The sequence below is a fragment of the Lipotes vexillifer genome, unplaced genomic scaffold (assembly GCF_000442215.2).
Source record: "Lipotes vexillifer unplaced genomic scaffold, Lipotes_vexillifer_v1.1 scaffold1608, whole genome shotgun sequence".
NCBI lineage: Eukaryota > Metazoa > Chordata > Mammalia > Artiodactyla > Lipotidae > Lipotes > Lipotes vexillifer.
Window position 1 is genome coordinate 341,665 of NW_006774162.1, and position 16,573 is coordinate 358,237.

The window sequence follows — 16,573 nt, forward strand, 5'->3', positions numbered from 1 at the left end:
AGCCACTGTTAATCAATCACATCCCTCTTTCCTACTTTTTCTGCTGAGTTCAGACTTAAATCCCCCCCTTGACTCAGAGCTCCAAACAGTCACTACCAATTCATCAGACCTGGCATGGGAGTTCCCATTCCTTCCTAATCTCAGAGGGATACTGACATTATTCTACCTATTTTCGGAAGAGGAGAATTTGGTAGAGAAAGAAGATACAAGAATCTTATCTGGTTCTTAATCCAAAGTGGGAAATATCCTCTAATCAGGCTGAGCAAAGTCCCAGAATATAACCAGGACCACTAGCTTTATTCAATGTCTCCCTCATTAAAAAAACAAAGTGCGTGATCTCCATTTACCCCGGGGGAAGTCCTAGCTTTCACTCAGCAATAAACTCTCATTTCACACCTCTTTCACGCTGCTTGCTGCCAAATACATACAGAGATGTCTACGTATATGACACTGTCCTTGCCCTAACTGTACTCAAAGTCCACTTCCTCAGTATCCCCCGAGTGTGTTTTGGGGAGTCCTAAGCCCTGACTTACAATGTAGCTCTAAGGCATTGATTTCCTAAACCTTGTGCTTCAGAATCACCTGCAAGTTTGTTAAAAATACAGATGTCTGGGCCCTACCTTATTCTCACTAAGAATCTTCTGGACTGGGGCCTGAGATTCTGGTCCTATACCAGTATTCTTAAAGGGTAGTCACAGACCAGTGGCATCATGAACACCTGAGAACTTCTGATAAATGCAAATTCTCCCTCTGTACCACAGACTCTGGAGATGGGGCCCAGCAATCTGTGTTTTAACAGCCCTTCAGGTGATTCTGGTGCACACAAAATTCTAAGAACCACTGCCCTAGGTGATTCTGAGATAGATTCAAGTTTGAGAGCCATTGATCCGAGGGGCCTTCCAGAATTCTGATTTCAGCCACTGTTCCTTTGGGCACTTCCAGTGCAGCCCAAGAGGTAGGGAGAAAACACTGGAACATCTTTAGTCTTCTCTAGGGGACCGGCATATTGCAAAGGAGAGGCTGGAAGGGACAACTTCTCCAGGCTATTGCTATACCTGGCATTAGTTTCTACTGGCTGCTAGACCACTAGCCAGCCAAAGGCCCTTCTGAAAGGTTCTATTCAACACTGTTAAATGAGCAAACACCATCATTTTTTCCTTTTCTCTGCACCTGGAGCTGTGACCAGAAGTGTTGGCAGCTGCATCTGTGGCCCCAGAAAATGGTCAGAGCAAAAGAAGATCAGTCCTCACCTGCTGGGGAGCTGGATAACTGGGAAGGAGCTGGCCAGTGGGTTCGAAAGAGAGAATGTCTGCTGGAAAATTGGGCCAATTCCTTGGAGTGGGAAAACCAACCCTTGTCTATATCCCTAGCACAGTGCTTACATTTGAAAGGTACCTGAACAGTGAGCTGTGCTGAATGCTTACCAGATGGTCTCTGGGGATCTCTCAGTCTGAGGGGGACACATGGACAGGCCAACCACCCATAGACAATCCAACAGCAACATTATAACCAAGATAGGAACCTATGCCATAGCCCAGTCAGGGGTCAGGGCACTTTGGGGTGGGAGCTGTGGACCTTTATAGTTGCAGACAGAGCAGAGATTTGAATCTGTCCTGTCTTCCACAGCCCATATCACATGACCAGTGCAGGACTCTGTGCTGAGCTGGCCACTGAGCAGAGGGAATTACACAGCTGTGCATCCTCTCTCAGGGGTCTACACTCATAATCATTTCCACAAGGCAGTGTAAGTCCTGGGTTCTGAGTTCAACTACAGTTTATTTTTTAACTTCCTATCCTTTGATTCACTTGGGGACCAGGAATAAACCTCTGGTGTTTTATAAAATCATATGGCTTTGACTTGTTGAATTTGAGCCCCAGAAGGGGTCACCACGCACTCCCTCTCCACTCATATCCCAGAAGACCCTTCTTACTAGCAGTGGGATCAGGTAACTTCCATGCCCTTTCCCAGCCTCAATCTTTTTATCTGCAAAATAAGGATGACATTGTCAACCTCACAATACCCTTATACCACGTTACAGGCATTTAACAAATTCTAATTTCCTACTTATTTTCTCATTTAGGCTGAAGAAGCCAGTGCCCAAGTCCACAAAGTGGTAGAAGTGGGGCCTGAGTCCAGTTTCTCTATCTCTCCATCCAGAATTCCATTGCAATGGGTTGAATTGTGTCCCCCAAGAGGATATGTGGAAGTCCTAATCCCTGGTACCTGAGAATATGACCTTATTTGGAAATAGGGTCTTTGCAGATGTAGTCAAGTTAAGATGAAGTCATATTGGACTAGAGTTGGCCCTAAATCCAATGACCTGTATCTTGATAAGAGAAAGGAGACTGAGATTTGGATACAGAGACACACAAAGAAAAAGATGGTGTAAAGATGAAGGCAGAGATGGGAGTGACGCGGCTGCAAAGCCAAAGAAATCCAAGATCTACGGGGAGTCAGGAGAAGGTAGGATGAGGCAAGGAAAGGCTCTTCCTTGGAGCCTTCAGAGGGAGTGTGGCCCTGCCAATACCTTGACTTCACACTTCTAGGCTCTAGAACTGTGGAAGAATAAATTTCTGCTGTTTTAAGCCACCCAGATTGTGGTAATTTGTTCTGGCAGCCTTAGGAAACTAATACCTCCATCCTCCCCACAAACCCGAAGCATGGCTGCTGACCTTTCCTTGGCTGGCCCAGTTCCCATCAGCAGCCTCTGCTCTCCTGCTGATCTCCACCCTTATCTGACCCTCCATAAAATAAAATAATATTTTACATGTGAATCATGCTTTATAGTTTACTGGGTATCAACAATACACAAGATTTTCACTCAACCCTCACAGCCACCCTGAGAGCTTTAAGGTTTGTTGACCCCATTTTACAGATGTGGAAACTGAGGACCAGAGAGATTAAGTTGACTATACTATGATTTCATGACAAATACGTGGAAGAGCCAAGGATGAACCCAGATATTCTGACTCGTAAGCCAGGATTGTTCTTCTTTAGGCTTTTTTGTTGTGAAATATAACAATACACATACATAAAGATGCACAAAACAGGGGACTTCCCTGGTGTTCCAGTGGTTAAAAATCTGCTTTCCAATGCAAGGGACGTGGGTTCTATCCCACATGCCGCGGGGCAACTAAGCCTGCGTGCTCTAAATCCCTCATGCCACAACTAGAGAGCCCACACGCTGCAACTAGTGAGCCCACGTGCTCTAGAGCCCTCATGCCACAACTGGAGAGAAGCCTGAGTGCCGCAACAAAAGATCCCGCATGCCGCAACTAAGACCTGACTCAGCCAAATAAATAAATAAATATTTTCTTTTAAAAGATGCACAAAACACAAATGTATAGCTCAAGGTCAGCAGCACCCACATAACCACTCACTAGGTCAAGGAATAGAACGTTGCCAGCTCCCAGGCACCCTCTGCCAATCACTCCTCCTTCCTTCCGCCCAAGGTAGTCACTGCCAGGCCATTCCTCTCTGTTCCATTCTGACCTCTGCATCATTAGGAATCAACAGAGACCACAGGAGAAGACAGAAACATGTCAACTTTTTCCCCTAAGCCTTTTCCCCTGAAGCTAGGACACTCTAGGGCTCTTCCCCATCCTACTCTTCAGGAGAAAAACAAAAATAAAAACAAAACTCCCAACTGGTCTTGACATTTCAGAACCATAAAATCTGGGAGTGGCTGCCACTTTTTGAAGCAGTCAAACCACAGACTTTTAACAAGAGGAGAGGGAGGGGGGAAAGCAGAAGGATAGGCCCAAGGGCAACAATCATGGACGAGTTAAAGAAACAAAGCAAAAATTACAAAGTCCCCCAGGACCCCCTGGCTGACACTTCTTCCTCCCCGTCCCATCCGAGATGCCTCTGCTGTACTTGCAGGGGTCAGCTAGACCCACAGGATTTCAGCCTAATCTCATCCAGAGGCAGGGGTGAACCACGTGGATTCTTGGATCTTTCCTGCCTGAGTCTGTGACACCTCTCTTCTCCAGAAGTCTGTGCTCCTGCCCTTGGTATCATGGGGCAGGGCAGAGTAATGGGGGCTGGGCAGAAAGCTCCTGCCAGGAATCTGTGCTGTCTTTCCCTTGCCTGACTGCCGGAAAGTCACTTAACTCCTCTGGGCTGCAGACCCAGCCCTCTGAGGTGAGGGTACTGGTCAAGTCCCTCTGAGGTGCTGGTGAGTTAACATTGATGCAGACGTGAAATGCTCAGGCGGGCTCCCAGATGAGAAGAGACAAGCAGATGGATCCTCTGTGCAGGGCGAGCCTCTGGGTCACACACCCGCCCTGGGTTGCCCCAGGGGGAGGTCCATTGCAACTATTTCTGCAGATGGGCCAAAGGCAGGAAAACCAGGGGCTCTGGAGGGACAATGGGAGTTCAGGGGAAGTGACAGCCCAGCCAGCTGTCAGTTACACTCAGTGTCACGCTCCACCTGCTGTCAGGCTGCTGTTGCAGAGCTGAGATCCGGGGAGAAGGCAGGACAGCGCAGAGGTTGGGAGAGCAGAGTGGGAGGTCTCTCCCTGATCAGTTCTCCTGTCTCTTCTCCTTGGGCTAGGGCAGGGCAGGTCCCTGAGCCCAAGGGGAAATTCACACTATTGGGTTTTGTTTTTTTTTCCTGGGGAAAATCCATGGCCTGAGTTCCTGAAATCTGTTGGAAGAAGACTGGCTCTATGGTCTAAAATTGGAAGCCGTGGATTTAGTTTAGATTCTATTATTTATAGGGAGCTTGTGCAAGTCACTTGAACTCTCTGAGCCTCAGTTTCTGCATCTGATAATAATAATATTTTAAAATTTATTGAGCACTTATTATGTGTAGGTAATGAACGACCTAGATGCTTAATATGCATTCTCTCTAATATCTGCCCTGTCTACTTCACAGGGGTGCTGTGAGGATCAAATAAAAAATGTATTTCCTCAAAAAGTTAAACATAGAATTATGTTTAACCATATTACCCACTATTCCACTACCAGGTATATTCCCCAAAGAATTGAAAACAGGTACTCAAACAAACACTTGTTCACAAATATTCATAGCAACACTATTCACAATAGCCAAAAGGCTGTAACAACCGAAACGTTTATCAATGGATGAATGGATAAACAAATTGTGGTATATACATACAACAGATTATTATTCAGCCATAAAAAGGAATGGAGTCCTGATACATGCTACACTTTGGATGAAACTTGAAGACATTATGCTAAGTTAAAGACGTCAAAGAATCACACATTGTATGATTTCATTTGTATGAAAAATTCAGAATAGGCAAATCCATAGAGACAGAAACTAGATTAGTGGTTGCCAGGGACTGAGTGGGAGGGAAGAATGGGGAGTGATTGCTTATTGGGTGAGGGGCATTCTTCAGGGGTGACAAAAATCTTTTGAAACCAGAGTGCTGGTAGCTGCATAACATTGTGAGTGCACTAAATGACACTGCATTGTGCATTTAAATGGATAATCGTATTTTTATCTCAATAAAATATGTACGTATATGTGGAAGTGTGCAGTGTGTGAAGCCTTTGGTGTATATGACCACTGGCTTGCTTACTCCTCTGCAATGAGAAGAGATGAGGGCAGCTTGCCTTAACTCTCCTCTAAAGCGCATTGCAACCATGCTCCACTACATGTGGCTCAATTCAGCCTCCCGGGTCAGTGTTGTTGCCAGACTGTGCGGGCATATGTCACCATGCGTACACTGATGTGCCCACAGGCGGTGGTGCTCTGCAGAGAACACAGTTCTCACGTGGAGCACCCATCCCTCTGCAGTGAGCAAATATGTCCTAATTTACGCATCTCAGGTAGTAGGGAATTATCAGCAAATCCAATGAGTTCCTATTCTCACTGAGTCTCTTCACACATAGCAGTGCCCACAGAAGGCTCACAGAAATGCAGGGCAGGCTGCAGAGACAATAGCAAGTGGGAGGCTGCGGGCACTTGCAGCCAAATGCCGAGGCAGGATTTGCTTTTAGCTAGTGAATGACACACACACTCCCCTGGCGCCTCCCGCACTGATCTCCAAGCACTTAAAGGGTACTGTTTTCCTCAGGGAGGGTCCCTGGAGAGGCAGGGGCCAGGAGGGACGCAAAGCCTGTAAGGCTGGATGTGTACCATGGGGAAGGAGTGTGGCCAAATTGTTGCTGCTCTGGGCACTCCGGGTTGGTACCCAGGCTTCTTCTGCTGTTAGGGCCGTTCGGCCTGGGTTTATTACTTTGCATGAAGATCCCAGTAGCGCTGGGTGGACAGGACAGTGTGTGTGAGGTGAGGAGAGAACAGTCGTGCGTGCCGTAAGCTCACCAGGAAGACTGCTTTCTTGGACTCTGCCAAGCAAGAGGGGCCCCAGCTCTCCTCCACCCGTCGCCTGCTCTAAGCCCCAGAGGATGCTGGGTTCTAGCAGGCGCCTGGTCACCAGCCTCCAGAGGAGCTGCCTTGCTGCCCCTGAGGCCACGTTCCTTAAGACCCCAGATGAATGGGGCCAGGTGACCTCTCTGAATCCCAGAGCTTAAAGTGGAAGTGAGTTCATGCCTCTGGGCTCCTTTGCCCTGGTTGACGGGTTGGAGCCACAGTTACTACATGAGCTGCCAGAAGCCCTGCCAGCAGCACTCAAGGTTCCTTCTGCCTGGTGGCCAAGCCCACTCAACTGCCAGAAGCCAGAGGTCTTAGGTAATGGCTCCTTGCTCTTTCCTTACATTTCCCCCAGGCCTGGGAGGTACTGGGCTTTAGGAGCTGCTGCTGGCAGCCCGGGGCACAGACAACAGTCTGCATGAGGTAGGGAACCGGCACAACCAGGCAAACTGTGCACACCTATCGCCCTCCCCAGTGCTCGTGCACGTGTACACACTCAGGCACTCACTCATATGCATAAGAAGCAAGAGGATGAATACTGCAGAAGGGAGGAGGTTTGTCAGGAGGTGGTCCTCTGTAGTTGGAGAGGCATCCAGCCAAAAAAAAGAAAAAGAAAAAAAGAAACAACAAAATCTGACTTTCTTTTACCTATAACCAGCTGGTGCTCTCTTCCCATCCCTCCTGCTACGTTAAATTAGGAGAGGGCCTCACACAGCAGAGGAGAGGACGTTAATTAGAGCATCAGCTTTGTGCCTGAACCCCAGTCACTTTTCTCACTAACTTAAAATGCCTCCTGATGATATAGCGACACAGCTCAGAGCTTCCATGGGGCTCCCAGCCCTGGGCTGCAGACATAGGCCTCTAAGAACAACAGTGTGACTAGGCAAGAACATCTCTTCAGCTACTAAGCTTTCAATTCTTCATACCCTTCCAAATGACAACATTTGTTCATGTCAAATCCCACTAATCGGTGACACTAACTCCTCTCCTCCAGCAAACCCACAGCAGCCAACTAAAGACCAAGGCCTTCCTAACTCAGGGCCCCCTCCTCCCTTCCCCAGTGTCTCCCTCCGCTCCTCCATTTCTTGTCCTGTCCGGGCTCTCTTCCCTCCTGTTGAGACAAGATGGTATGTCTGGCAGCTGTCCGCTCAGTGCACTTTATCAAACCTTGACTGAATACCCACGATGCCCTAGGCATGGGTGCAGAGTCAGAGGAGGTGTTCCCTCAGCAGTGTCAGTACAAACCAGAGCCAGAGTCAAAGAAAACTAGGCCAGAACACAGAAAAAGAAAGAAAGAAAGAATCAAAGAACACCTGGACTTCTGTCCCCCTTCAGGCTTGGTTCTCATGGAAACCCGGCTCTAGAAGAAAGAGAGACATGGAAGGTGGGTGTTCTGCAGTGGGTCAGGTGGCTTCCCACAGTCCTGGACTCCATGGTGGAGACCCCAGGAGCAGATCTTCTGGAATTGGCGCTTTCTGGGAGAACTTCCTTCCAACTAACTTTCCCAGGTGGGCACAGAAGACTCACTTAGACAGTACAGGTTGTAATACAGGTCCCGGGGCAAATGCTGAGTGCCTCTGCTGCTGCCCTGGGCCAACAATGGGAGGCTGGGAGCCGCAGCAGCAGGAGAAACACAGACAATAAGGAGTTAGCACTGCCTGTGAGAAGCCAGGGACAGTGGCCTTCAGTATATTTCCCCGAGGGGGATCACTGACAGTAGGGACTTCTGGCGACCCTTGGGCAGGTGGTGCAGTCAAAAGAATCCTAATTTTGTTTCCTAGTTTACTCCATCCATTCACTCATTTATCTGTTCATTCATTCATACATACTATACATACCGTATGCTTGTGTTTAAATCTTAGTTCACCTCTTTGAGCCTCAGTTTTTCTCATGTGTTAAATGGAGATAATTGTAGCTGTGTTCCAGCGTTTTATGACGTTTAAATGAAATGATGTATGAGGACTTAGCCTTAAAAAATGTTAATTCCCTCTGCTTCCTTCTTCTAGTTCTCTGGAAAGGAGGCAGCTCCTTCTAATCCTACACCCCACATCCCACTTATCCCCTCAAACCAGAACATGTTTGCTCCTGGAAGATGTTGTTTTGTTGAAATTTATGAAATGGGGGGCTGGAGGAGGAGGGGGCAATGGATTTGGAGAGAGGGGCAGGTCCAAAGGAAAGTAGCAGGCCAGACAGAAATGCCTCAGGGCAGGTGAAGTTCAAGTACTTTTTGTGAGGCTGGCTGCTGGCAGGGAGGTAGAGGAGAGAGCAAATTCTCCCACAAGGATGTGTTTCTTAAAGCAGTTGGGGATCTAAAAAGTGGGAGGAAGGGGGGAGAGAGTGAAGCTTTCTGTATCTTGACTGAAGATGAACACAATTTCTATTCTTGTAAATTCCCTTAGAAACACAGCCTCAGGAGGATTGGGAAAGGAATCTATTTCTTCACAAAGCTTTACCAAGCTGCCTGGCTAGGAGCCACTGGGCAGTTTCCCTAGCAAGAAAGTTGTGGAAGAAGCAACAGTGCCCCCTCCTCAGGCTACAGCAACAGACATAGGGAGCTGGGCCTGTCAGTTCCTGCTCTGGGTGACCCCACAGCCAGCATGATGCACAGGGGCAAGCCCCCGCCCAGCTGTCCCTCCAGTGGCCGAGGAGCTCATCAGCCAAGGTGAATGACCTAAAATTATGCTGTTCAGTTGGGGATTCCTGGGATTCATGATGCCCTGGAGAAGCATGGCATATCTGGGGCACCATTTTTACTAAAGGAGATTTTTGCGGGGGGGGGAGGAGGAGTAATTTCTATTGAAATAAACATGAATTCTTTATGGAACAAAATTCAAAATTCAGATGATTTTTTTACATCAAATGTGAGATTTCACTTTGAATGAGCTGCTTTGGATTATGTTCCTTGATCACATTCATTCTCTCCTTTTCTGGGTACTTCATAAAGAAAAGTTTGAAAAGCCGTTCTTTTTGGAGCTAGATGTTAGGATGACCTCTATCTTAGAAGTCATCACGATCATCCCCCTGCCTCCGGATAGCACTCTCAAACCTGGTTTCACACTAAAATCATCAATCAGTCCACAAAAAGATGTCAGGTTCCAACTGCAGAAATTCTATTCCATTTGTCTGGAGTGGGGCCTGGTTCCGGGTGTGTTCCAAAGCCACCCCAGTGGCTCCCATGTGCAGCCGGGGCTGAGAACCACTCTTCCTAAATGGAGGGCTGTATTGTCAGACTCCTAGACCCTTTGGGCCTGCTAACCCCCATTTCTGTTTTTTCTTACAAGTGTCAGGTATTTAGTCTGTTTTCTTTCCAGGCTGTCACCAGCTACAGTCCTACTAAAATTGTCTTCCCTCTGACCTTCCCATATATTAGGATATAAGGTCCTATTTTTAATCAGTTCCTGGACAAACACGCAAGGTGAGGAAAGGAAATGACATTTTCTAAATGTCTCCCATGTGCCAGGTGCTGTGCTAGATACTTACAATTGTTTTAAAACCACCCAAAGAGCTAGGTGTTAACATCCTCATGCTACAGATAAGGAACCTGAAGGAGAACCAAGGAAATTAAGGAAAACAAGGAAATTAAGGGGCATGCTCTAGATTCTGGGATTCAAAGCTCTTCTGTCTGACTCAAAATCCCTGTCCTTTCCAAGACAATGACAATATATTGCCCTTCCTCGTTTTGTTTTTAAGGAATTTTTCTTATTTGTTTTTTATTTAATTGTTAAACTATTGTTTTATTTCAGGGACCACAGAAGGAACTAGAGTTCTAGATATCTCACACGGTACTAAGGATCATTATTCCTGGTCTCTGCAGAGCTAAATGAACTGGATCCAAGTCCACAGACTTTTGGATGGGCTCATGGGACCTGTTCCTAATTCTTGCTTTGAGGACTCAGCCTCATCCATCTCCAGGTAGGAGTTAACCACTCTCCTCAGCCTGAGGGTATTCAGAGTGGTGGTACCAGTTAGGTGGTATTCTCTCCCCAACCCAAACCTGATTCTTACACTCCTATCTGGGAAGGAGCTGAGGCATCTCCTCTTGTGGGCTGCTCTGTACATGGCTCTTGAATCCTGACCTTTGCATGACCCCCCCAGATAAGTAAGATATTTCCCTATCTACCCCCCAAAGATATTTGTACATTTGTCTGTGGAGGGTTCTACACTGACCTTATAGTCACCTTTCTTGCCCTTCCTTGGGGCAGTTCAATAATTCTAGCCCTGAAAGTCCCACCTCTACCCTTGGCTAGCTTCTCTCCGATTGGTTTAAGTTACCAAAGTATGTTTACTACCCTTTAGTAAAATCCAGCTTCTTCACCTTTCATTTATTCATAATGCTTAGAAAAGGGCTAATACATGCCAAGCACTTGGCCAAGCATTGTACTAATGGGAGGCACAACGACATTGCCTCGTTCCTCAGGGAGCTGGCAATCTACTAAAATAACCAAAGGATGCTACCATTTATTGAAGGTCCACGTGTGGCAGGCTCCCTACTAGGAGCCTATGTCCTTTATGTTATTAAGTCCTCCCAACATCTCATGAGGTTAAGGTTATTGCCCCCATTTTACAAATGAGAACGTTGTCTCACTGATGTTTAAGCAATTAGCCCAAAGTCACAGAGACTACTTTAGTAAGTGGTAGAGCTGGAATGTGAACATATATCTGTGTTCCCAACCCATGCTTTTTCCTTTACTCTGGAGATTCTATATAGCATACTGGTTAGGAGCTCAGACTCTAGAGGTGGACAGACTTAAGTTTAGAATCCAAGCCCTGCTGCTTTTAATTGCTATACAACCTTGAACAAATTAATTAGCCTTTCTGAACTTTGGTTTCCTCATCTGTAAAAGTAAGATATGAAAATACCTGTCTCATAGGGTTGTGGTGAGAATTCAGAAATGGTACGTGGTATTTTAGAGCTAATATCCAGACCTGGTCTCACCTACAGCCAGGTAACATCCGTGACAGGTACCAGCATCCTGGGAACTGGTCTATCCTACACCTGTTCTCTCCAACAGCCCCAAGCACAGTCTGAGGGGAACCATTAGCTCATTTGCAGAACAAAGAGGGATGTCACATACTGAGTCACTGAATGACCAAACCCTCCAGGTTTCAAATTTCAGGTTGTCTCCTCTGCCTCCTTCCTTATTTAGGTATCACTCCCTGAACCAACAACCTCCCTTTCCTGACTCAGATACACTCATATTTTCCAGAAGGTGATCTTCTGGAATCCATCATGTATGTCCTCATCATGTTAATAATAGCAAGCATGCAGTAAATATACAGTAAAAATAAGAGATGCTATCCATTAAATAAGAAAGGTTGTTCTCTGTCTTATTTTTAAAGAGCTTATTAAAAGGAAATTCTGAAGCCCTCAATGCATTTCCCAGAATTTGGAACTCGAGGTTCCAAGTTCTTATTCTCCTATTGCATTTGAAAGAAAACAAGCCTTTCTCCCAGCTCCAACATCTTTGTTTCATCCTCTGGAGAGAGGAGACTATCCATGGTGAGGACTTCTAATGACCACTCAGTGCCAAGGGAATAAGGGGAAACATCTCCCTTGGAAACTCTGAGATACCACTGTTGGGTGCCAGTATAGCCAGGACTTCCCATCAAAACCTCAGACTAGTAAACAGTCCCTCTCTGGCATCAAGAGTTTTCAGGATGGGCAAGCAGCAGGGCCTGGATTGTATCACCATGATCATCTTTCTACTGACCTCTTTATATCCAACTCAATAATTCTGTTTGGGTGGATTTCAGGCTTACCCCTCATCCCTTGGTTGTTGGGGATCAGAGGCTGTTTTATAAAAACAGTGGCTTTTGGGTTCTGTGAAGGTTGAAGAGGAAGGGTTTGGCGGCCACAGGTGCATAACTCTCTTTGCTGGTAGGAATTTGAATCAGAAGGCACTTTGTCTCTTCCAGACAGGGTGGGTCCAAACATCAAAGGCAATCAGCTTTGCCTAGTGGCTGTGGCTTAACCTGTACTTTTCTGGGTGGGAAGGAAATAGCAATGACATGAACCCCTGGAAAGTCTAACTGGCCTGAAGGCCTAAGGGTTTTCCTGTCCTGGTTGATAGTGGCTGTTCTACCAAACATTGGGTTCTGAAGACAGGCAGACTCTGTAGCGAACCAAAAATACAGTTCACTTTATAATACTTTACCAATTACCTACTAAGCGCCAAGCACTATATGCCCAGCTCGGGATAGGGGCTACAGAAATGAATAACATAGCCTCTTGCTTTAGTTTGCTTGCAGTCTAGTAACTGGGTAGTGCTGGCTTGACACCTCCGAGAAAGCACCAGTGTCCCAAATGAACTTTCTTCACATGCAGATTCCTTTGGCAATCTGAGAGACATCAGGATCCCCTACTTGGTTTCCTATATTGAAATCAAGCTCTGAGGGCCTAGATCCAGGAACCAGGGAAACAGAGAGGTAGTAGTCAGAATGGAGGTTAGGGCTTCCCTGGTGGCGCAGTGGTTGAGAGTCCGCCTGCCGATGCAGGGGACGCGGGTTCGTGCCCCGGTCCGGGAAGATCCCACATGCCACGGAGTGGCGGGGCCTGTGAGCCATGGCCGCTGAGCCTGCGCATCTGGAGGCTGTGCTCCGCAACAGGAGAGGCCACAACAGTGAGAGGCCCGCATACGGCAAAAAAAAAAAAAAAAATGGAGGTTAGAATCCATTGACAAAGGAATTTTTGAACAGTGAATGATTCCCTGAAACTCTTCCTCCTGACCTGATCTCAATCATTCCCTCCCTCTTTTCTTCCTCCCAAACCTACCTTGAAACAGAATAGATGACTAAAGACCTAGTGCAAATCCACATGGGGATACTGTGTTTTTTGGTATCTTAGTTGGAAAGAATCCCAATCAATGTTTGGCCCCCAGACTCTACTGACTTTCATTGTTACTAAGTGAAGTATTATTCGGTATGCTGGAATTAAAAAAAATTAACATCTGTACCTAATGGGTGTATTTGTCCAGGCTATCTAGATCCAGCTAAGGAGTGTCTCTCAGGCCCAGTTGCCAGAACTAGTGTTTTCCATTGAAAAGTGACTGCTTTCTAGACTCCAAAATGATGGGAAAGTTATCTGTGCATTTTTTTTTTCTTTTTTTGCAGTATGCGGGCCTCTCACTGTTGTGGCCTCTCCCGTTGCGGAGACTCTGGACGCGCAGGCTCAGCGGCCATGGCTCACGGGCCCAGCCGCTCCACGGCATGTGGGATCTTCCCGGACCGGGGCACGAACCCGTGTCCCCTGTATCGGCAGGCGGACTCTCAACCACTGCGCCACCAGGGAAGCCCATCTGTGCATTCTTTATAACCATCTTCACATTAAGGCCACTCTGCCTCCGTCATGAGATCAGAGTTTCCTGCTTTTACATCTGCTTTATTTTGAGAGGTATTCTATCAAAACCTTCTTTGCGTCCCGAACACTTAAGAGCATGCCAGGCCCAGAGTAGATGCTCATATGCATTAAATTGAAATGAAATATGTGTGGGGTCAGGAAGAGAAACCCTGTATCCCAGCCCCCTCTCATCTTTACAATCCCCTGTCCCCAAATTCAAGCAGATTGGGCCACTGTAATTAGCTGCACTCCATATTAATTGAGTTCAGCCCTGACAGCAGGGTGGTCATTACCCCCTACACTCCACCAGTCCTCTGGCCTTGTGTTGTGAGAAAGGTCTTTGGAGTCATGCAGGTCAAGGTTCAAATCCTTGTTTTACCACTATCCAATCACTTTATATCTGTGATCCCCTATTTCCAACACAAAATATCTACTGTGATTATTAATGAGATAACATAAGTAAACCATCTAGTTTATAGTAGGTAGTCAGCAAAGGCCCATTCGTTATATTTAATCTTTTAAAAACTCTTTGAAATTCCTGAGGAGACTGGGTCCCTAATAAGGACCTTTCATATTATGTCAACAGCTCAACCTTATTGGAGCAACCAAAAGTGCCATTCTTTAAAATTCAAATTCTAAATTCTTCAAATTCAAATCTGAGGCTTTCTCAATTGGTACTTTTAAAAAATAAGGAGTGATTCAAATTCACACCCTTGTGCATTGTTGGTGGATATGTAAAATGGTATATCCACTATGAAAAACAATATGGCAGTTCCTCAAAAAAGTTAAAAATAGATTACTATATGATCCAACAATTCCACTTCTGAACATATAACCAATATAATTAAAAGCAGGATCTCAAAGAGATATTTGTACACCCATGTTCATAGCGGCATTATTCACAATAGCTAAGAAGTGTAAGCAACTCAAATGTCCATTGACAGATAAATGGATAAACAAAATGTGGTATATGCATACAGTAGTTACTCAGCCTTTAAAAGGAAGGAAATTCTGACACACACTACAACATGGATGAACCTTGAGAACATTATTCTAAGTGAAATAAGCCAGTCACAAAAAGACAAATACTGTATGATTCCATTTATATGAGTCATGCAGAGTAGTCAAATTCATAGAGGTGGAAAGTCGTTCTTTCTACTCTGGTGGTTGCCAGGGGCTGAGGGAGGGTGAAATGGGGCATTTTTTTTTAATGAATATAAAGTTTCACTTTTGAAAGATGAAAAAGTTCTAGAGACTGGCTGTACGGCAATACTTAACACTTCTGAACTGCGCACTTAAAATTTGTTAAGATAGTAAATTTTATGTTATGAGTTAGTTACCACAGTTTAAAAAAATTTAAAGGGGTGTTTTTTGGATGTTAGCATGAGGCAGTTAGTTGAGGAAAGAGCATTCAGGATGCATGGGTTCATCTAAGTTACTGAGATTCTAAGTAATCCAAATTCTTCTAGTCCCTGAACTTCCAGTTCAGACTCATATATCTAACTGCCTGCATGCATCTCCACTGGAATGCCTAACAGGGATCTCTAACTTAGACTCTGTCCCTCCCCATCTTTCTAATGTCAGGAAATGGTGCTACCACCCAACCAGTTGCTCAAACTCAAAATCAAGGACTCATCCTTGACTTCCTCTAACTCCCTATCTGGTCCATTTTCAAAACTCCTTGTCTTTTTAGGACACATTGTTCCCTCTTCCATTGCACTAGCCCAATCTGCCATTATCTCTCAACGAAGGCGGGCTAGAGCTCCTGCTTCCACACTTTCCTGCTTTTTGCCACACAGCAGTCTTTCCCATGTGCTTTTAAAAATGTAGGCCAGATCTTTTCACTTCCTCTGCTTAAAACAGGTTGTTTTTTAAACATTCAGAATAAAAGTTAAATCCATTCCATGGCCTAAAAGTCCCTTCATGGTCTAGCTCCTGCCTGCTTCTCCGATCTCATCTTCCCCTTGCTCAGGGTCTCTACATCTGTAAAATGGGCACAACAGCAATCATCTCTGGGCCTGGGGCCTCACACAAATTACCTCACAGAGTCCTTGCTACAGCTCAACAAGGTACTTGTTGCTAACCCTAAGATCATCATGAGATAGGCAAAAGTGCATGAGGCTAGTGAACAGTAAGTGATCAACAAATATGAGAGTCCCTTTCTTCCCTTTTATCACAGTGGGGAGAGAGAAACCCTACAGCCCAGACAGGTCTACACTGGTCAGGGATGGAACTGGAGCCAGAGCCAGCTGTCCTGTTTCCTCTCCCTTGTCCATTAGCCTAACCACCTGCCCGTAGAGGGCGCCGGAGCCCAGAAGGGTGAGCAATCGCTCTCCTGTGGGACCTGTGGGCTGCTGAAAGAGTTAAGATGCCTCTTCCCAAATCCTGGCCCTCCCCATCCCTGCATCTGCCCTTGTGGGTTTAATGAGAAATCCAGGCGCTTCGTAAGAGACTGTACAAATAACTTCGAGGGCGCCACTAACTCATTCAGCAGAAAGAGACCCTGAGCTGCCAATGCTTTAGGGCAGATGAGTGGAAAGAAGGTGGTTTTTATAGCGTCAGGCGGACAGCAGGATTTTGCGCGGTTGAGTGTGAGCTCCGCCCCTGCAGCAGAGCCAAAAAAGCCAGGATCCGGGCTCCTCAACCCCTCTCTTCACAACATTTGATTAGGAATTTGGGGGCGGGCCCTGGCCTGGCACAGACACACACACTCTCAGTAGGCACCCTCACTCCTCTCCCTCTCACACGCTCTCCAACCAAGGAGGCCAGACAGAGAGACGTGGTCATTCTCTGAAAGGTTCAACTCGAGGTAAGTCAGTCATTTTACTTCAGGTTTTGTTCTTGGTAGTTCCACAAAGGAACAACAGCAAAGAGGCTGGGGAGCAGGGAAAGA